This window comes from Rhincodon typus, chromosome 15 (genome assembly GCF_021869965.1).
Source record: "Rhincodon typus isolate 14 chromosome 15, sRhiTyp1.1, whole genome shotgun sequence".
Lineage (NCBI taxonomy): Eukaryota > Metazoa > Chordata > Chondrichthyes > Orectolobiformes > Rhincodontidae > Rhincodon > Rhincodon typus.
The window spans coordinates 31,401,814-31,420,160 of NC_063346.1; the positions used below are offsets into that span (position 1 = coordinate 31,401,814).

The window sequence follows — 18,347 nt, forward strand, 5'->3', positions numbered from 1 at the left end:
TCCATTTTGAAACAAATAATCCGATGCTATGTATGCATTTGAATTACTTTGAATATTTTTGCAGATAAAGAAGTAGCTGTTTTAAAGTAGAAGGTTTGGCAATTTATACTATCAATTGTTTTTAGCAAAATCAATAATTATTGCGCAATATCACTTCATGTCATTTATAAAAAGCAGCTGTGATTCAATTAACCAAGCTTTAGAATGGCAGTTAGTTACTAATTCAGAGCAAGAGTTGATGTCATTAAAAGCAATGCTCACCCAAAACAATTCATAAACCATCCTACTCACCCAAGTTTCTGCTTTGCCGAGTACCACTTGAATGATTCAGTGTTACTGGCAAAAAAAAGCTTACAACACATAGGAAATAGAGAGTCAGATGTGTTTAATGTAAATATGCTGTCAGATCCCTTTCAATAAATGACATGAGCAGATGATTAACAGTGTTCTCAATAGTTTTTTGCATAATCTGCCAATTTAGTGGAACACTTCAACTATTCTCACAGAACATTAATTTTGTCATTTAAGGTTTTGTAAATGTTCAACTATGAAGCTGTTATACGAATAAAACTATAGTTACTACTTGTAGCAGTAAGAACCTATAAATCCCCAGATTGCTACATACTTGAATGCATTCTTGCTGGACAAGAAGAGTAGTCTTAGGAAGATAATGTGCATTTTTTTTTAACTCTACTCGGCCTACATATATCATATTTATTAAATGGAACTGCAGGCATTGCCTATCATTATTTCAACGATGTTAAAAAATTCAGAGTAACATCTTAATTTACATTTTCAGGACTGACATAAAATATCAGGGTCAGAGCAGGTGAGTAAAGATTCTGGAATTTATATATTCTTTATTATTTTGGAATAGTGAGGCTTTTTTTACAAGGGCCAAAACAAAGCAACTTAAAAGAGAGAAAAGGGAATCCAAACTCGTGTCCCTTGTGTGTTCTAAGATCTATGAGATTGTAAAAATTCTGTAGGATTTATGATTCATTTTATAGGTTTTTTAGAATTTATTAAAATAAAAGCTATGCTAACAGTTTTGTGGAGCCTGTAGAAATTCACTGAGTAATGTCCTTTGGAGTATTTTGCACCAACAGACAAACAGAGCTAATCTCCTCTGGGTTTGTGGGAAGCATAGTTTTCTGTGTTTGTCTGTGTGGGCAGCTATGAATTGATATTTTCAGGCTTGCAATTCCACAAAGTGCTATTAAAAGATGCCTTCACTGTACAAACATTTAAACCTAACAATAGGGTGCTGACATGCTCAAAATCTCTAGAAAAAGTGTCCTGTGCCCACATAGTTTCATTTAGAAACGTAGAGTGTACCATAATTATTATTATGAAATTGTTTGACAAGATTCATGCACATGATACATGGCACAAGTAATGTAATCTACGTATGACACAGTAACTGTATGTCTGACATAGCCAAGTGGTCAAGGAGAACAAAACACCAATTGTTTCAAATCTAAAAGTAAGTCAAGAACATAAATTTAGAAAATCTAATATGAGTTTTAAAAGAGATTATAAGGAAATAATGGAACTTGTAAGAAACAAATATTTAGGGTCTGATGATTTAGACCCTTGGGTATTGAGTGAAGAAGAGGTAGAAATTGTAGATGCATTAGATATAATTTTCCTGGGTGACTCCAGCTTGCTGCTTGCTCCTCCAGACCTCATTCTTGGACACCTGGCACCAACATCTTGGGGCACACTCCAGGGCACCAGCCAACTTCTCCTCACCATCATGGTACATGTTCAGTATGCTTCTTCGTTGTGATACTGGGCTTCAAAACTGCACCAGCACCTCGCATTTGCAAGGCTGCTGCAAAAACACTTTGCATGCAGGGATAGACACCCCGATCAGAGATTGGACTAGGCTACATCTCAGGGCTGCTCAATTGTTCTCCCTTACCTTGCACCTACATGGATCCTCTCAGTATCTCTGCCTTGCCTTTTAGCACCGATCCAAAGCCAGGTGACTGGTCATGGTTGTCAGCAGTTAGTATTCCAAGAGATGAACATCCTGCTGCTGGTCACCATGTTACATCAGTATTATGCTGCTACTGTGTGTAGCAGCTTCCGCAGCAGGCATACTGCTTGTGCATCATTCAAATGGTCATGTCCCAAAGTCAGAGGGATGGGGTGCTCAATCTCCTCAAGGGAGACACCTTTCTATTACATTAAGTCAAGGACCTGTTCCAGTTTCAGTCCAGGGGCTTCTGCACAGTCAGATTGTCACTGTCACTGAGGGCAGATGGTCAGGACCTTCTTGTAGGGGTTGAAGAGCCAAATGTCAGGCACCCCAACACCCATCTTGACACTTTTTGCCCTAATATGGGCCATTTCCTCCTGCACTGAGAGAGAGAAAACAATTGGGGGAGTTATTGCTGGTGCATATCAGGGAAAGGTGGTGAGGTGTTCTGAGTGAGTGAATAGGCAGCATGGAGAGATGCAGGGTTAGTAATGTCCGGAATTGGCTGCTAGTTCACTGGAATAATCCCCAGTATGGAGAGATTGTGTTACGAGCAAAGGTTACACGGGTTGGGACGCTACTCATTGGAGTTTAGAAGAATGAGGGGTAATTTAATTTAAACATATAGGATTCTTAAGGGGCTTGACAGGGTAAATGCTGAGAGAATGCTTCCCCTCATGGGGTCTCTAGGACTAGAGGACATAGTCTTAGAATAAAGGGGTGCCAATTTAAGATTGAGATGAGGAGGAATTTAGAACAGAAATCTGTGGAGGCAGAGTCCTTCTGTATATTTAAGGCTGAAAGAGATTGATTCTCCTACTGTTCAAAAATTTAGGATTATTGTGAAAACACAGGAAAATGGAGTAAGGAATGTCAGGTCAACCATGATCCTATTGAAAGGCAAAACAGGCTCGAGGGACTGAACACCCTACTCTTCTGTTTGAATGGTCAGATGGCTGAGCATAAATGAGTAAACACAAGTTGCTGGAAAAGCTCAGCAGGTCTGGCAGCATCTGTGAAGAAAAACTCAGAGTAAACATTTCGGGTCTGGTGACTCTCCCTGAGAACTGATGGTAGCTGGGAAAACGTTAGTTTGTATGCAGAAAATAGGGAGAAGGATGGGGTAGGGAGTAAACGATAGGATAGAAGCCAAAGAGAGAGAAGAGCAGTTGAATAGACAAAGGAGTTGATAACGATCAGGCTGGGAGGGTGAGTAGTTGTTAATGGGGACTGTTAGTGATTAACAACAGGGGGTGTGTAATGGCAGGCTATGTGATAACAAGGCCTGGTGTGTGGTGTAGGGGGCTGGGACATCGAAGAGTTTAGGCCCTAAAATTATTGAACTCGGTATTGAGTCCAGAAGGCTGCAGGGTCCCCAAGCGGAAAATGAGGTGTTGTTCTTCCAGCTTGCGTTGAGCTTCTCTGGAAGACTGCAGCAAGCCTGAGACAGAGATGCTGGTCAGGGACAGGGTGTTGCGTTAAAGTGGCAGGCAATAGGTAGCTCAGAGTCTTTCTTGCGGGCAGAACATTAGATGTTCTGCGAAGCGGTTACCCACTCTACGCTTCATTTCCTCAACGTAGAGAAGACCACATTGTAAGCAACGAATGCAGTAGACTAGATTCTGGGAAGTGCAGGTGAAGTGTTGCTTCACCTGAAAGGTATGTTTGGGCCCTTGGATACTGGGGAGGGAGGAGGTAAATGGGCAGGTGTTGCACCTTCGCCGGTTGCAGGAGAAGGTGCCATAGGGCTGTGGCGGGATGTTGGGAATGAAGGAAGAGTGGACCAGGGTGTCCTGGAGAGAACAGTCCACTCTTTTTTTTTCTTCACAAATGCTGCCAGACCTGCTGAGCTTTTCCAGCAACTTCTGTTTTTGTTCCTGATTTACAGCATCTGCAGTTCTTTCGGTTTTCATAAATGAGCAAAGTTGTTGTAATCAGTTATGATAGTGGTAGAGCTGAGACTACATTGACCCAAGTGGCAACCTCAGACCAGGTTGGCAGGGTCTGGTGTTGTGGCCTCTATTGCCTGATTTGGGGGTAGTGGATGCTCCACACCAACAACCAGGATCCCCAGGTCCCTGCTGGAAAAGCAGAGTGCTACTTTCCCTTATCTGCCAAATCTAGGCAAATGTCTCAAACAGTACAGGGTGTCCCCAGATTGACAGTGCTTCTTAAGGCGTGCAACAACATCTTAAAGATGGCATCAACTGTTCCGAGGATAGAAAGTCAGTGGAAAAATTTACCACTATGATGATCGGTAGAATTGGGCATGCATTTGACAAGAGGAACACCATGGGGACTTGGTAAGCAGCTAAGGGGGTGAGTTTGGGCTGATAACATGAGAAAACTAGAACTCGCTGCAACCCTTCTTGAAATTGGAAAAAAATGACAATTTGCCAAAATTTAATAAGATTCAGCCCAAAGTGACTGAGCACTTGGACAGGCATCCGTGATCATTGACTATCAGCTGGTATTTGTAAAGGCTAGGACATGTATGACTCACCGTGAATTTGAGGAGTTTCCACGCTTGGTTGTTGGCAGAGCATCAATGGATATTTTTGATATGAATTTCCAGAAAGAGATATTTGATATTTGCCTCACAAGAGATTATTAGCAAAAATGAAAAGTATGCAGTTGGAAGTAAACTTGTGACATTTATTGATAATTTTTTATTTGGCAAAAAAAAAGTAGCAATGGAGAACATTCAGTGATAGGCAAGATAAAGTAAGTGGTGTTTCCCAGGGAGTTGTACTCTGGCTTCAGCTTTTCAGTGTGGATACCAGGCCAGAAATTGCTAACAGTGCAATGACAATATTAATGCACATAGCATCATTAGTGATGTAAACGTCCAGCAATTTGTGACAAGAAAGAGAGACCCCACTGAATGGTCTGCGCCACTCCACAGTCAGCTTTGCAAAAGCAGCAGCTCACCTGCAACCTTCCTGTAAGTTTCAAGAAATTGCTGCATTTGTGCATTAAGTAACATTTTTCTCTCAATCATTCTTTCTTCTCCATTCTCTTTCTAGACCTGAATTGACCCTTACACAACCTATTTCTTCTTTCTTTCCTCTATTCCTTTCTTAATCCTTAATTCTCATTGGTTATTTTGCTATAGACTGTTAGTTCTGTTGTTTACAATGTTCCCAAATACCCTATTGCCCACTTGTCACCACATCATTGTCGACTTTAATTTCCAGCTATTTGTGGCACATAACAGCCATGGGGGAAATAATCTAAATAACAGTACACACAATGACATGTACCTCTCTAGCAAATCCTCAACTTTCAATGAATTGGATAAAGAGAGGGTTATATATCCAAGTTCACAGATAACGCTGAACTACGAGATACAGTAAATTGAGTTGATGGAGTGAGCGTGATTCAAAAGTGCATAGACAGATTGAGTAGGGAAAATTTTAACAAGTTGATTTCAATTTGGGGATGTGAGTCATCATCCGATTTCAATTTGAGAAGTCGTACCAACATTTTCTTAATGACAAGATTAACAGCTGAGTAGAAACGAAGGGATTTAGTTGTCCACGTGCACAACTCACTGAAAGTTAGTGCACAGATACAAATGTAAAAAAGAAAGGCTGACTGGGAGTTGGCCTCCATGCACAAGGAGTTTGGAACATAAAAATGAGGACATGGTGCCTCACTTGTACAGTATCATCCTGAGACCAAGCTGAAGTATCACATTCAGTTTTGTTCACTGATTTATATATTAGATGGTAAAACATAGATTAATTGGCTTTGGTCTGTTGTTCATCTATCGTTCGTTCTCCTTCGTGGTTGTGCCTGTGCTGCAGAATTTGTTCTCTAAACCTTCCTACCCTCTGGTAAGGCCTTTCTGAAGACATATTTCTTGACCAAGCTTATCCAAATATTCTGAAGTGCTCAGTATTAATTTTTGTCTGAATACCGTTCTCTGAATCCATTGTAATGTTTTACCCTGTTTAATGCACTATATAAATATTTAGGCTTAAATCCTGAGCACCAATTTCATAAACCTGGGCTCTATTCTCCTGAGCTTAAATGGATGAAGAATGACCTAATTGAGGTATTTACAATTATTCAGAAAGTCAGTATGGTAGATCGGCAAATTATTTTCTATGGCGAGGAAGTCAAGAACAAGGAATATAATTTTATGTTCTAGAACTAGATCACCTTGGAATGAAATTAGGAAACTTTGTTTATACAAAAGATGTTGGGAATTAGGAACTAGTTTTTAAAAGACTGCAAGTGTTTGGCCAATTGAAATATTGGAGAAAGGTGATAGATTTTGGTTAGGTGAAAGCATTAAGAGAATTGAAACAAGGGGGTATAAATTAAACTGCGGTTAGGATCATGGTTATCAACCACAATCTAATTAAGTAATAAAAAAATGCTTGAGTGGCTGAATGATCTACTCTGTTCCTCCTATTGTTTAGATTCCTTGGGGAACAAAAGATCCAGTTGCACATAAATAAAGGCAATGAATGGTGAAGTTATGTTATTAAAATTATGGCATTAATGTAAGCAAGAGGAGAACAAAGTATGGGGAATACTGTAATTTTCTTGTAGGCCAAAATAAATCCATACATTGAAGTATGTGCATGTGCACATGTTTCGTGATTTGAGAATTTATTAAACATTTCATCCATTCAATTTTGCCTAAAACTGCTGCAACTTCTATTCTTTGATGCTGAATGGTGAAGTTAAAAACATGCTTTGTATTCAAGGATGCTTAAACAACCTCAGGGGGACAGTATTGATGACAAGACCTAAATCAAACAAAATCAGAACTTATTTATATAGAAACTAATACAGAAGTTGGGACTGTAGCCTCATTTCAAGGATAAGACAATATTTCAACTTTTATTTTGCAGTTCATATTATTGAACCCCCACAATGAAATGTCTTGTCAGCATCATATACTGAACTCCTAACAATGGAAGACACTGATTTAAAACTTTCAGTTTTCTTACCCTACAACTGAATAGAATGGTACTTTTGTTGAAATTGAAGTTATTGTCACTTAGAATGAATTCAAATACAGCAAAGTGCTGTTAATAATGAAAAATGCGATGCTGCTCTAATTCACACACTTGAGACTGTACAAAATAAAATTCCATTCCTTAGTTTCACTGAGAAATAAAATTTGTAATCTCTTCATGCTTAGTAAATCTGGAGAAGTTAAATATATCTTTTGGTAATAAGGTTGGTTATTATTTAATATTTGTAGTGCGTCTGTTAATTTTTCATGAATTCCTCTGTCCATTATTTAAATTTGATTTACAGCTCTGTTAGAATAGAGGATAAAGGAATTTGACATTTGTTCACTACTATTTCAGCCAGCCTGAAACAATGGATTAGTGTTTCTCGTCATGAAGTGCTTAATATCTCTCTATGCAGCGACGGCTTCAGTTGAGGAATTGTGCCAGTACAGGCAAGATAGGCTAGGCTTCCTCCATCTATGTTTAGTTTCTGTAATTCTACTCAGGACTTGAATACATAATCTAGGTCGATAATTCAGTGTAAATCTAGTGAGCTCTGATTTGTTACAAATGGTTCGAAGAAGAGATTAAACTGTAGCTGTGTCTGCTACTTCCAGCAATAAATTAAGGATCTCATAGTTTGATTCCGAGTAGAGTGGGGAGTTCCAACACCTCAACCAAATGCACCAAAATGGATTCACTGGAATTTCATCTAATTTCTGTTTTGATTTTGCTATGTTTTTTTAAAAAAAAAAGTTTTTGTTTTCACTGACATTATAGCAGTGAATATACTTCCAAATAATTAATTATATGTGAAGCAGTTGGGATGGTTCTGAGAAACCTGACAAGTCGCGGTTGATGTACAGACTAACTGTGATCTCATCAAATGGCAGTGCATGCTTTGGGGGTTGAATGGCATACTTCCTATTTCAATATTCCTATGCAGTATCATTCCAAGTTTTGAATTTTGCAAAATAAAAACTGCACGCTCAATATTTGCTTTATTCTCTTATTTTAAAGAAACACCATTACAACACACGTGATAAATTAATTTAGAATACACCTTTGGTGATCATTGCATTTTTTAACATTGTTCATGGGATGTAGGCATTGCTGGCCAGGCCAGCATTTATTGCCCATCCCTAACTGCAGAAGGCAGTTTAACGGTCCGCCATATTGCTGCGGATCTGGTGTCACACGTAGATTAGACCAGATAAGGAGGGTATATTTTCTTTCTTAGAGGGCATTAGTGAAGCAGATAGGTTTTTGTGATCATCAACAATGGTTATATGGTAAATAAAAACCGAAAGAACTGCGAATGCTGTAAATCAGGAACAAAAACAAAGTTGCTGAAAAAACTCAGGAAGTCTGGCAGCATCTGTGAAGGAAAATACAAAGTTAACGTTTCGGGTCCGGTGACCTTTCCTCAGAACAGGTCTGAGGAAGGGTCACCGGACCCGAAACGTTAACTCTGTATTTTCCTTCACAGATGCTGCCAGACTTCCTGAGCTTTTCCAGCAATGGTTATGTGGTCACCATTAAGTTAGCCTCTTTTAATTCCAGATTTTTTATTGAATTCAAATTTTACCTTCTGTCATATTTGTGAATCTCTATAATTCGCAAAACCAGAAACACTTGGTTAGGACTAAAAATTTTATTCTGCAGTCTTTTCCAGTTTTGTCTAACTTTGCAATTGTGTATCTGTGACATGGCATAATTAAGGGCCTAAATACTTCATAAGTATGCATTGGTTTCCATTGATCTGTGAAGGGCTCAGTAATGGTTTAATATTGTTATGGATGTGGTTTTCATTGCAGTGTTAAGTAAATAGTTATTTAGAAGGTTGGAAATACAGATAGGATAGTGAATGATAAATTATTACAATGTGGTTAATTTCCATCTTTCCTCTTCCAAACTAGAGTGCAGTTTCATGGGTGACTCCAACAGTGATTGTTGGATGGTGATAAAGAGCTGGAGGTTTTACCAATTTTACCAGCTAAACCAGCAGGGCTGTAGCCCACTGCAGACCATTTTCCTTCTTCATGGCCAAGATCAGGTAACTCCATACAGATTGAGCTAGGATCTTCTTGGTTTATGTCTTAATCACTCATAAGCCAAACTTTCTCTTTCCATACTTAACTTCTTCGATTAAAACGAACGTAATAACTGGGGGAACTTAGCCACATCCATTGAGTACTGCTGCATAGAGTAGCTACCAGCTTTTGGGAAAACTATTAAGCTAGACATCCAGACTAGTGATCAGCAAAGCTGGTGCTGACTTTAGATTACCTTTTGGCTCTTTATTAAGGTAAGCTTGTTATTAGAATGATAAAACTAGTTAGTTGTGTTAGTTTTTATCAATAGTGATCTAGGTAGCTACTGTTGCAGCCTGGATAATTTGACAGCAATATTTACTTTTTAATGCTTAAAAAATGCAAAAGTGTACTGATCAAAACTGATCCAGCCATCAACGTGACTTAATCCTGAATCATTTCCAAATCTTTGGGTTGGCACCATTTATATCAAGAAAGGGAGATTGAGCAAAAATGGACAATTCGATCAAATTTTAATTTTTGCCATTTTTGTTGTTGAAATCAATTGCTTTGTGATTAAGAATGAAGTATGTTGAAGACTGAGACCGCTTTCTGCTGTTATCTTTCAATACAAGTATAGCTGCACCATATGGCACCACTGGGTGCACCAGAGGTGGAACTAGTAAAATGTCTGATGATCAATATTATCCTATGAATATGATGTCGGCATGGGAATAGGCAAGATTGGAGACATTCAATACTGGAATTTCATAATGGAGAAAAAAGACTTGGATATCTTGGTAATCAGATTTCAACCAACCCACAGACTGATATTTGTCATAGAATACTGTCTGTTAACTCCTGTGACCTAAACCTAGATCAATCGAATGTAAGTTTTTGTCTATGTTGGTAGCAGGTGGTATTTCATAAATTGAAGTTAATTTGCCAGTTTTAATAGAGTTCTCAATTGGACGCATCTATATCATTAAAGTGCCCAAGATTCAACACAAATTGCCATTAAACTGGTAACTCCTTTGAGAGAGGTTAAAAGATTGGAGTGAGAACAGGGAAAGCATGATACTGGTATATCAGGAAAGTACAATATAGAGGTTGGTGTTAAGACACATTGTTGAGTTAAAGTGTAAATGGCACACAAAGGGCAGACTTTTTCGATCTTCATAGGAAATGGGACTAGAGAATAGATGGTCCACAGTTTCCTGGCAATAACTGTTGCACTGGTTTGTTATCATCACCTCATCTCCAGGCTATTTCAGAATATGCCAGCTCATGTGGGAAAAGGTTGTGCACCACAAGTGGCAGGTCGCCAATTAAGTATATTAATGGGCCCATTATGGCCTCCCTTTGAATTTTACTGTTGGAACTTGGAGCCCCCTGAATCTAGCCTGAAGACGGTGGTGACTGCCTAGCATTGGACAGAGAGGGGCTAAGGGAGAGCAGTGCGCCACTTGGTTTGTTAAACATTCCCTCCTCCCTCCCACCACACCCACAACAATTTAGCAGCCATACTCGAGTTCAGAGTCCACTTTGTGGTGGTGCTCACTTGTGTCTCTCATTTGTATCGGCAGCACTCACCTCTGATGAGCTGCTAAATAGTCAGTGTTGGAGGCCTTCCTGTTCCCATGGGAACCCACCTACTGTTCTTAACTGGACAGTGTACATGCACACCTTGGCCGCAAATTGTCTGTACCTTCAAGAATCACAGTGACAGACTCCATAATGCTCCTGATATAAGGGTCCCAAACCAAGAGCAAAACCTCTGCCAAAGTATGATCTGATCAATTATTTGGATATTGCCTCTGTTGTGATAATGAAATATTAGTGTTTGAGGTAGAAACATCTGTCACCAGTGGTGAATGTGCCAGTGAAATTATCATTGGCTTTCCTGTACCACGGATAGTTATGGAAGTGAGAAATGATCCATGAGATAAAGGAATAGTTGACCTTGTCATGCTGAGGGTAACAAAACTAAAATTACCTCAGCATCCATTAGAACAGAATTAAGCTCAGCTTTGATGCCACAGTGATTGAATTGTCTGTCAAGACTCAGATTCACAGTTGAATAATGACCACTTAGGCAAAATCTTGGAAAGCAACTGACTGAACCTCAGAGGGGTCAATAGATTTAGAAAAAGACTGGTTTGGGAAATAAAGGTTGGCAGAAAAGGGAAAAGATGCCCTCCATTTGTCATTATTGTTGTTACAGAGTGCAATGCATTTTTTCAAAGATAGCATGTAGATTTCCATATTAGGTGGTCCATTTATTGTGTTCTTTCCAGAGGCAGAATGGCTACAACTGAGCCACGTACCTATGGTAGTTTGAATAGGGATTCTTTTCCTTTCAGTGTGCAGGATTTGAGGAAGAAGATGAAAGGATAGCTTTGTCAAGTGTATGTGCCAGGTTCTCCCTCGGGCATGTGACTGAGGACAACGATGCTGGAAGTATTCCTAACGCTACATCCAGTGGGTCAAGTGGCTGTCCTTTTTTTTTTGTTGTTCAAAAAGTTTTCATGAAAATTAGTTTGTCACTGCTGTGATTGAAGTAGTTGATCACCTATGTGCGTAGGTTTCCAGTTGTGACTGGACTATATGCCACCTCAGCTCCAATGATCAGAGACTTGTGTATTTCAGTTTGCTAGTGACAGCTAATGTGAAATACACCAATGGCTTGGTTGATAGAGGTACCCATCAGCAAGAATGTGCCACAGCATCCAATGAAAAATCAAGACCTATATTGTCAACTCCCAGTTGTCATCAGCAAAGAGAAAGCTATTTTTGCACAGAGCATGCAGCAATACGATCAGTATCATGCAAGCAACATTACTGGTGATTATAGATTTCCAACATAGGATTTGACATTTTCTTAAATAATACACACCTGGAACTTGTTATTTAGCATGACTCATAAAAGGCCAGTTATACTATATCCATGCAATGACAATTTATAGGCTAGATACTGCAAAAAAAAATGACCGCAATGGTGAATGTCACTGATACTGTTATAAGAGCAGATCACGGCAAGTTGATTTCAGCCATTCAGGAGAAAACTCTTGCTTGTAGAAACCTAATAAAAATGGAGAGTTGATAGTCAGAAAGCTTCTTTTTATTGTATTTTCTAATGAAGTTTTAATGCATTTGCTACAATTGATTCAAACGCTTTTAATGTGTATGTGTACACCACTCCTGAGCAAAGCAATATATTTCAAATGACATTCTTAGAGAGCTGGGACTGTGTAGCCTACATAAATAATGTTGGGATATGGGCTGTAGCACTAAATGTACAAAAGCAACATACATTTCTTTCAAGCATGTGGCCATATTAATAGCATTAAATAGATGATATTCCATTTATTACCCTGGGCATGTTGGATTTTAAAGCTGGTGTATTAAACATGAACCTGCTGAGCAGTCCTGTGGCTTCAGAATTCTCAGTCATTTCAAAACATCACCAATAAATTAAGTCAAGGATGACCATAGCACTACAGTAATTGGAATGCTCAGAAATGTGCTATATTAACAGTAACTCCTTATGAATTTCTTAACCCCTTGCCTTTGGTTAAGAATATAACAACTGTACCCAAGTTACTATTGGATAATATCATGCTATGACTGAAGTTTCTGCTTAATGTCACACTAGGTTGAATTGTATTGTTCATTTTAATATTGCTGTATGCAGAACATGTATTGCTCTGAGAAGAATGAACAACAATCAAAATGGATCTGTTGTTAAAGAATTGCGTGAAATGTATCAGATGCTTACAGACAGGATAAATGTTATATAATCTTGGAGTGAGTCATAAGTTATGAGTCTGGTTTTGAGCAACATGTTAATATGCTTTAACCAAAAATTCAGTTTGCGTCTCATTCACTCTCTAGTGCCCATTTTAAATACAAGTTATATAATTGTTGTAAAAGTTTCTAATGATTTACTTTAGATCAACCCAAATTTCTTTTTCTTTAAAGAAGAAGTTTGGGGGGTATGTTAAATAGACTGTCAATTCATTACTAACTGTTTCATCCTACGGGTTCTTGCTGTTCGCATCCCATGACCTTGCAAGTATTAAAATACTCTGTAATGTTAAAATTTCTGCAAATCTTTAGTAATTTTAATGGATTAGAAATGAGTTGCTCTAGTGCATGGGAGAGACAATTTCACAATTTTCAGTCACAGTGTGAGTGCCGCAAGATCACTTTGATTAAAGTACAAGTATTTAACATCGGAAATATATCTTCATGATATGATTCCATGATCTTAGTCAGCTAGTTGGAAACAAAGATGCACATAATGATGAGCTCCTGTTACAGGTTAAAAAATTCCTTCGCTAAGGAGGCTAATCTTAGACAACTTTGCCACTAATGAGTTAATCTTAGCCAGGGCTATAGTTTTTCAGCTCAACCAGTTTCTTTTCTTGAAAGAGTCATCCAGTGTTCTGCTGTGGGCAAAACAACATAACCACACAGGGGCTCATTTTCAGGTGTCTGAAGAATATCTGTGAAAGTTGTGTTCCTTTATATTGTACTCATTCCTTTCTTTTATTTATCAGCATGCTGATAAATATTCAAATGTGTGTTTAAGTCTATATAATAGGTCCCTGTCCAGCAAAAGGGCCATGGAAGTTCATAACATAGATATTTCAGGAAGGTTAGAGTTATAATTTAAATTTCATTATCTACATTTCTGTTCAAATCTGAGTGTGAAAGCAGTATCTGAATCACTCAGAACAAAATGTTCAGCATTTATTGGGGAGAAGGTGGGGAGGTAAAGAGTTAGTAATATTCCCATTTCTATCAAGCCAGATGTCCCTTTAAGACCAGATGTTTACTTTTAAGTTCTAATAGTCATTCTTTCCATTCCAAACTGAAGCAGACTTTAGGACAGTGTTGAACTGGATATGGTCAGGGACAGCAGTTAAAGCATTCTTATGGAATGCTTATTTGCAGTTATATGGTGATCACATTTGTCAGAGCATTAGTCAATTGGATTATGCACCAATCGATTGTAGGTCGCTGTGATTTCTCAAAGGCTACAATGTACTTGCCTCTCCTGGAATACTCTCTCATTTTCTCAAGTCACAAATCCATTCATCTCACAATGTCAAATTGTAATAATTAAGCATTATTGATCTTAGATTCAATTAACTGCATTAACACTTGACTAGATCGAAGTGATTGTAGGGGCTGGCCAGACAGAGCATGTGCCAACACCTAATTGAACAACGCCCACCCAGAACTGGTGAGGTTTATATTGTAAACTACAGCAGCATGTGATTGTTTCAGGCCCAGACAGTTCCCACCCAGTATAAGGAACCTACACCTGTATCTCATTAAGATTTTAATTTTTAAAAAATCCCACGAGCAGAAAGCCTGATTCCAATAATGGATCAATTCTACAGTTAGTATTAATCAAAGTAAATGGCTGCAAAGGAATACAAAAGGGATTTAACAATAAGATTTACATTGATACACTTATTTCAGGCTTTTGCTGGAGCATGTCTGAATAGTGTTTGTCTTTGTGCATATCTCTTTTCCTTTTCATTGGGATGGTAGGATAATTACAGGCACAGATATTGGGCCAGGGAGGGGGTGAGAACAGAAGCTGGCAGGCATGTAAATTGGTGCAGCCAACCACTACGCTGTTTGCCAGCACTGTCCCGTCTCTGGGAATTTCCCTAGAGGCAGGATGGAGGCAAAATAGCTCCCTGCCCACAGCAATGGGTAGCCAATTAAGGTAGTGAATGGGTACCTAATTTTCCGAGACCACATGGAGCTTTTCAGTTGGCTTCCAGGTCCCAGCAGTGTTGGGTATGGGGCAGCTGCCTAGAGGTGACCTTCCAGCAGCAGACCTGATGGGGCGGGGTGAGAAGGCAATGCTCCAAGCAGGCTATGAGCCCGTTCCCCGTCCACCTTATTACAGTCACAGTTGCACATTACCCTGTGGGGTGGTTCCTGCTCCGTGATGTGGCCCTGCTTCTGGAACCAGTTTTAAATGCAATCGATTGAGAGCTGCCGAGAAGCACCAATAAAGAGGCAGCCTCTCTCTAGTTGCAATGACCAGTTTCATCTCCCTTCCAGGTGGGTCTTGTCTTTGACTTCATTGGACAGTGAGTACACGCCCTCTGGTCAATTTAGTTAGTCAATTCAACAAAGTGTTGCTCCCAATTTAATATATCGAACACCACAAGACTCCCGTTTGATCCTGACCCAAAACTCTGTCCAGGTTAACTTCCCCAGATGTCATTGTTTGAATGGTGTATGTTGATGTCTAGTCAGTTTATTCCCCTAGAGATGGTGACTCATCTTTAAATAAAGGTTTTAAGAGTAAATGGCAGTTAAGACTCCATTTTCTATTCAGGCCCAGCAATCTTGCTTTGTTGATACCATACCATCTAAGAGTTTATTTCTTTAAATATCAAGCCTTTCCTTCGCCACAGGCAATGCTGTGACCTGCAATGAGAAAGTTACAAATCGAATACTAACTTGAAAACTATCAAGAGGCACTGAGGGAGATAAGCTGAATGCCCCAAATCTGACAACAATTAACACCAGAAACCCTTCTCTCAAAGCTTGGTTGATTTGATACTAAAATGTTCAACTTTCTGCATGATAATTTTGGCAAATATGTCTTGCAACTAGATATTCTGTGTATACTCCTTTTCCTGTTATTAATAATATTGGTCTGTTAAAGAAGCTGCTGAGGGAATTGAATACTCACAGCCACTCAACAGCACCTTTAGTCAAAACCACAAATTACTACACGGCACCAAACTGCAACATATATTTAATAGTTTCCATGCATGTTTTATGTTGGTATTGTAAATGTTATTGTTCTGTTACACATTAATGGTGAATTAATGGTGCCACAACTGAAATGCACCTTCAAGAGAGGCAGGACTCATGGCCTTGGCAATTTTTAGTGAGAAGGTAGACTTGGCACTTGTGAACAGGGAAGGCTGATTATTACAAATTCCTCTTACACTTCTCATGAATATTTTAAGGCAGAGTCCTATTTGAATTCTTGCAATATCTGCTGTATTCGTTATGTGGATACAAATCAAAGATGCAACTTTTAGAAGAGTTTGAAGCAAACCATCTTTCTGTGTAGAGGAATTTAAGTCACAGGCCACGATTTTCCATTTTGTCACCTAAATGCGAGGCAGGAATATAAAGTGACCACTGATTGTCCAGCCCCACCAATAAGGAGGCTCACCAGATGGAGCTCCAATGAAATTGTTAAAGGCTGACTGGTGAGTTTCTTGGCAAAATGTAGCTGATACCGATGTCCTGGCTCACCAGGTGTCAGCCAGAGTTCCGCTGCTTCTGGATCCTAAAGGTTATCATTGGAGGTGTAGGGTGGGGTGATGGGAGAGGAGAATCAGGGGAGTTGGAGACAAGGGCACTGGGGTGACTTTCATCTGCCACCACCTTGTCCCCAAGCCTGCCTAGGTGAGCTGCAAACTGAAGGATAAGATAACGACATCGTGCCATGACTGATGGTGCTGGAAACTAAACTGATAATGTTTAAAATATCTGTACAAACTGCATGCTAATAGTACAAATGGGAATATATCCAGTAGCAATGAAAAGGTATTGTCTCTGAGAGTTTGCTCCAGTAATTGAGCTTGCATGAAAATTGATAATGCTTCCTTTATACAGGATTCCTACTGAAATATGGTGGGATGATATGTGGAGCTCCAATGTATCGACACATGGATTGATGGCATGTGGAGAGTTCACAGTTTTGTTGAATTGCCAGCCTTAGGGATAATACTGTGGGAAACTGCCAATAGAGGCTAGATATTTCCCTACAGGGACCATCTTGCTATCTAGGTATGTTGGCATTGGTAGAGACCTGAGCATAATGAACAGTCTCTCCATTGCAATGGGTATGTTATTAACAGGGACTGGAATAAAGGAGTGAGAACAAAATATCAACCATAATTCAATCAATAAGGAGAAATATGAAGAATCACAATGAATTTTAAAGTTTTTTTTAAGGAGGGATGTTTATTTAAAATTTACAAAAATGGTTCTGTTTTAATTTAAATGTGAAATCCACATATCCTATTGCAGAGCGCACTTCTAAAATGCACTTTGCAATCTGTCAATTTAGAATATGCTAAAAGTGTAGTTTTAAACACCTAAAATACTCTGAAGATACTGTGATGACATACTTGTCCCTGTCCACACACTCTACTGAGAAACACTGACCTGCCTTTTAAGGCATACTGCTTGAAAAGAAATAATTTCAGCAGCACAAATGGATATATTTATCTTTCTTGTAAAGTGCAAAAAATGTTGTCCTACTTAGTAGCCAACAACTCTCTAAAACAGAACAGTGGGTGGAATTTCCCCCTTACTTGAGCTCTTGGGAAGGGAAATAATTGTTTCAGTGAGTTGGCCCTGGAAGGATTCTTGCCCATTTCTCGCCACCTTGCCAATTCAGAACTGAATGAGTGGGTCCACCAGGGACTTTCTGAGCTCAGAAGTAAGGTCCTTGAGTGGTCCACTGACAGCCAATTGAGAGCCTCAACTCACCCCCGATCTGTTTACTTGCCTTCCCAGCAAGCGGAAAAAGTAACAACAAAGAAGCCAAGTTGACATACCTGCAGGTTGACAGCGTCCTTCATTTACCTTAATCTGGGGGAAATTGGAGGCACAGCTGTGGGGCCAGTGGTAGTTTCTGAAAGCCACCCTTGCCTTTGACTCCCCATAAACTCCGTGAAGCAGTAGAAAACCACTATCTTCTCACAACTGAATCCTTTTTAGCGCTAAGATTCAGCAAGCTATCTTTAATGACCTGATACCAGTAGCTTCTAGCAATGAGTGACTCCACTGTTGAGGCTTGCGATAGGCTGCGAAACTGACTTATCAGCTGTTAACAAGCTGATTGATGTGCAATCCAGCAAACTTTCTCTGGTCGGGGGATGTTTCAGTTGTCACTAAGCACGCCTGTCCCATCACTTTAGTCTGAAAAGTGGAGAATGGCGGTTAGTTTGTATAATTTGAATTACAGGCATCATTAAGACGATAATTTATAGTTGATGAATTAGATCAGTCTTCTATCAAACGATATTTGGATAACAAATAATATTTTATTCAACAATACAGTTGCAACGGCTTTATGCATAGCTAACTTGGCATATGATGATGATCCAAGGTTTGATCCCAAGTCTGTGCTGTTAACTGATCTCGATATTCGGTATGGAAAAAATAGCTCCAGTGCCTAAACGAATAAGAGTGAAAAAATGGGCATGGGTTTCCACTCCTGCTATCCAGACATCTGTGGCAGATAGCATGTGCATGTTGGCCTCGGCAAGGGTGGAATCAAACTCC

General features: G+C 39.3%; 1 protein-coding gene across 5 annotated transcripts in view; it reads left to right on the forward strand.

Moving 5' to 3' along the window:
* Positions 1 to 18,347, forward strand: part of tshz3b (teashirt zinc finger homeobox 3b) — a 75,823-nt gene that overhangs the window by 42,140 nt on the left and 15,336 nt on the right. The window contains exon 2 of one of the 5 annotated variants that reach the window (XM_048605632.1): positions 8,883 to 9,019. The exons of the other annotated variants lie outside the window; for them this stretch is intronic. The gene's annotated coding sequence lies outside the window, so the exon portion shown is untranslated. The remainder of the gene's footprint in view (positions 1 to 8,882; positions 9,020 to 18,347) is intronic. 5 annotated transcript variants of the gene reach the window in all.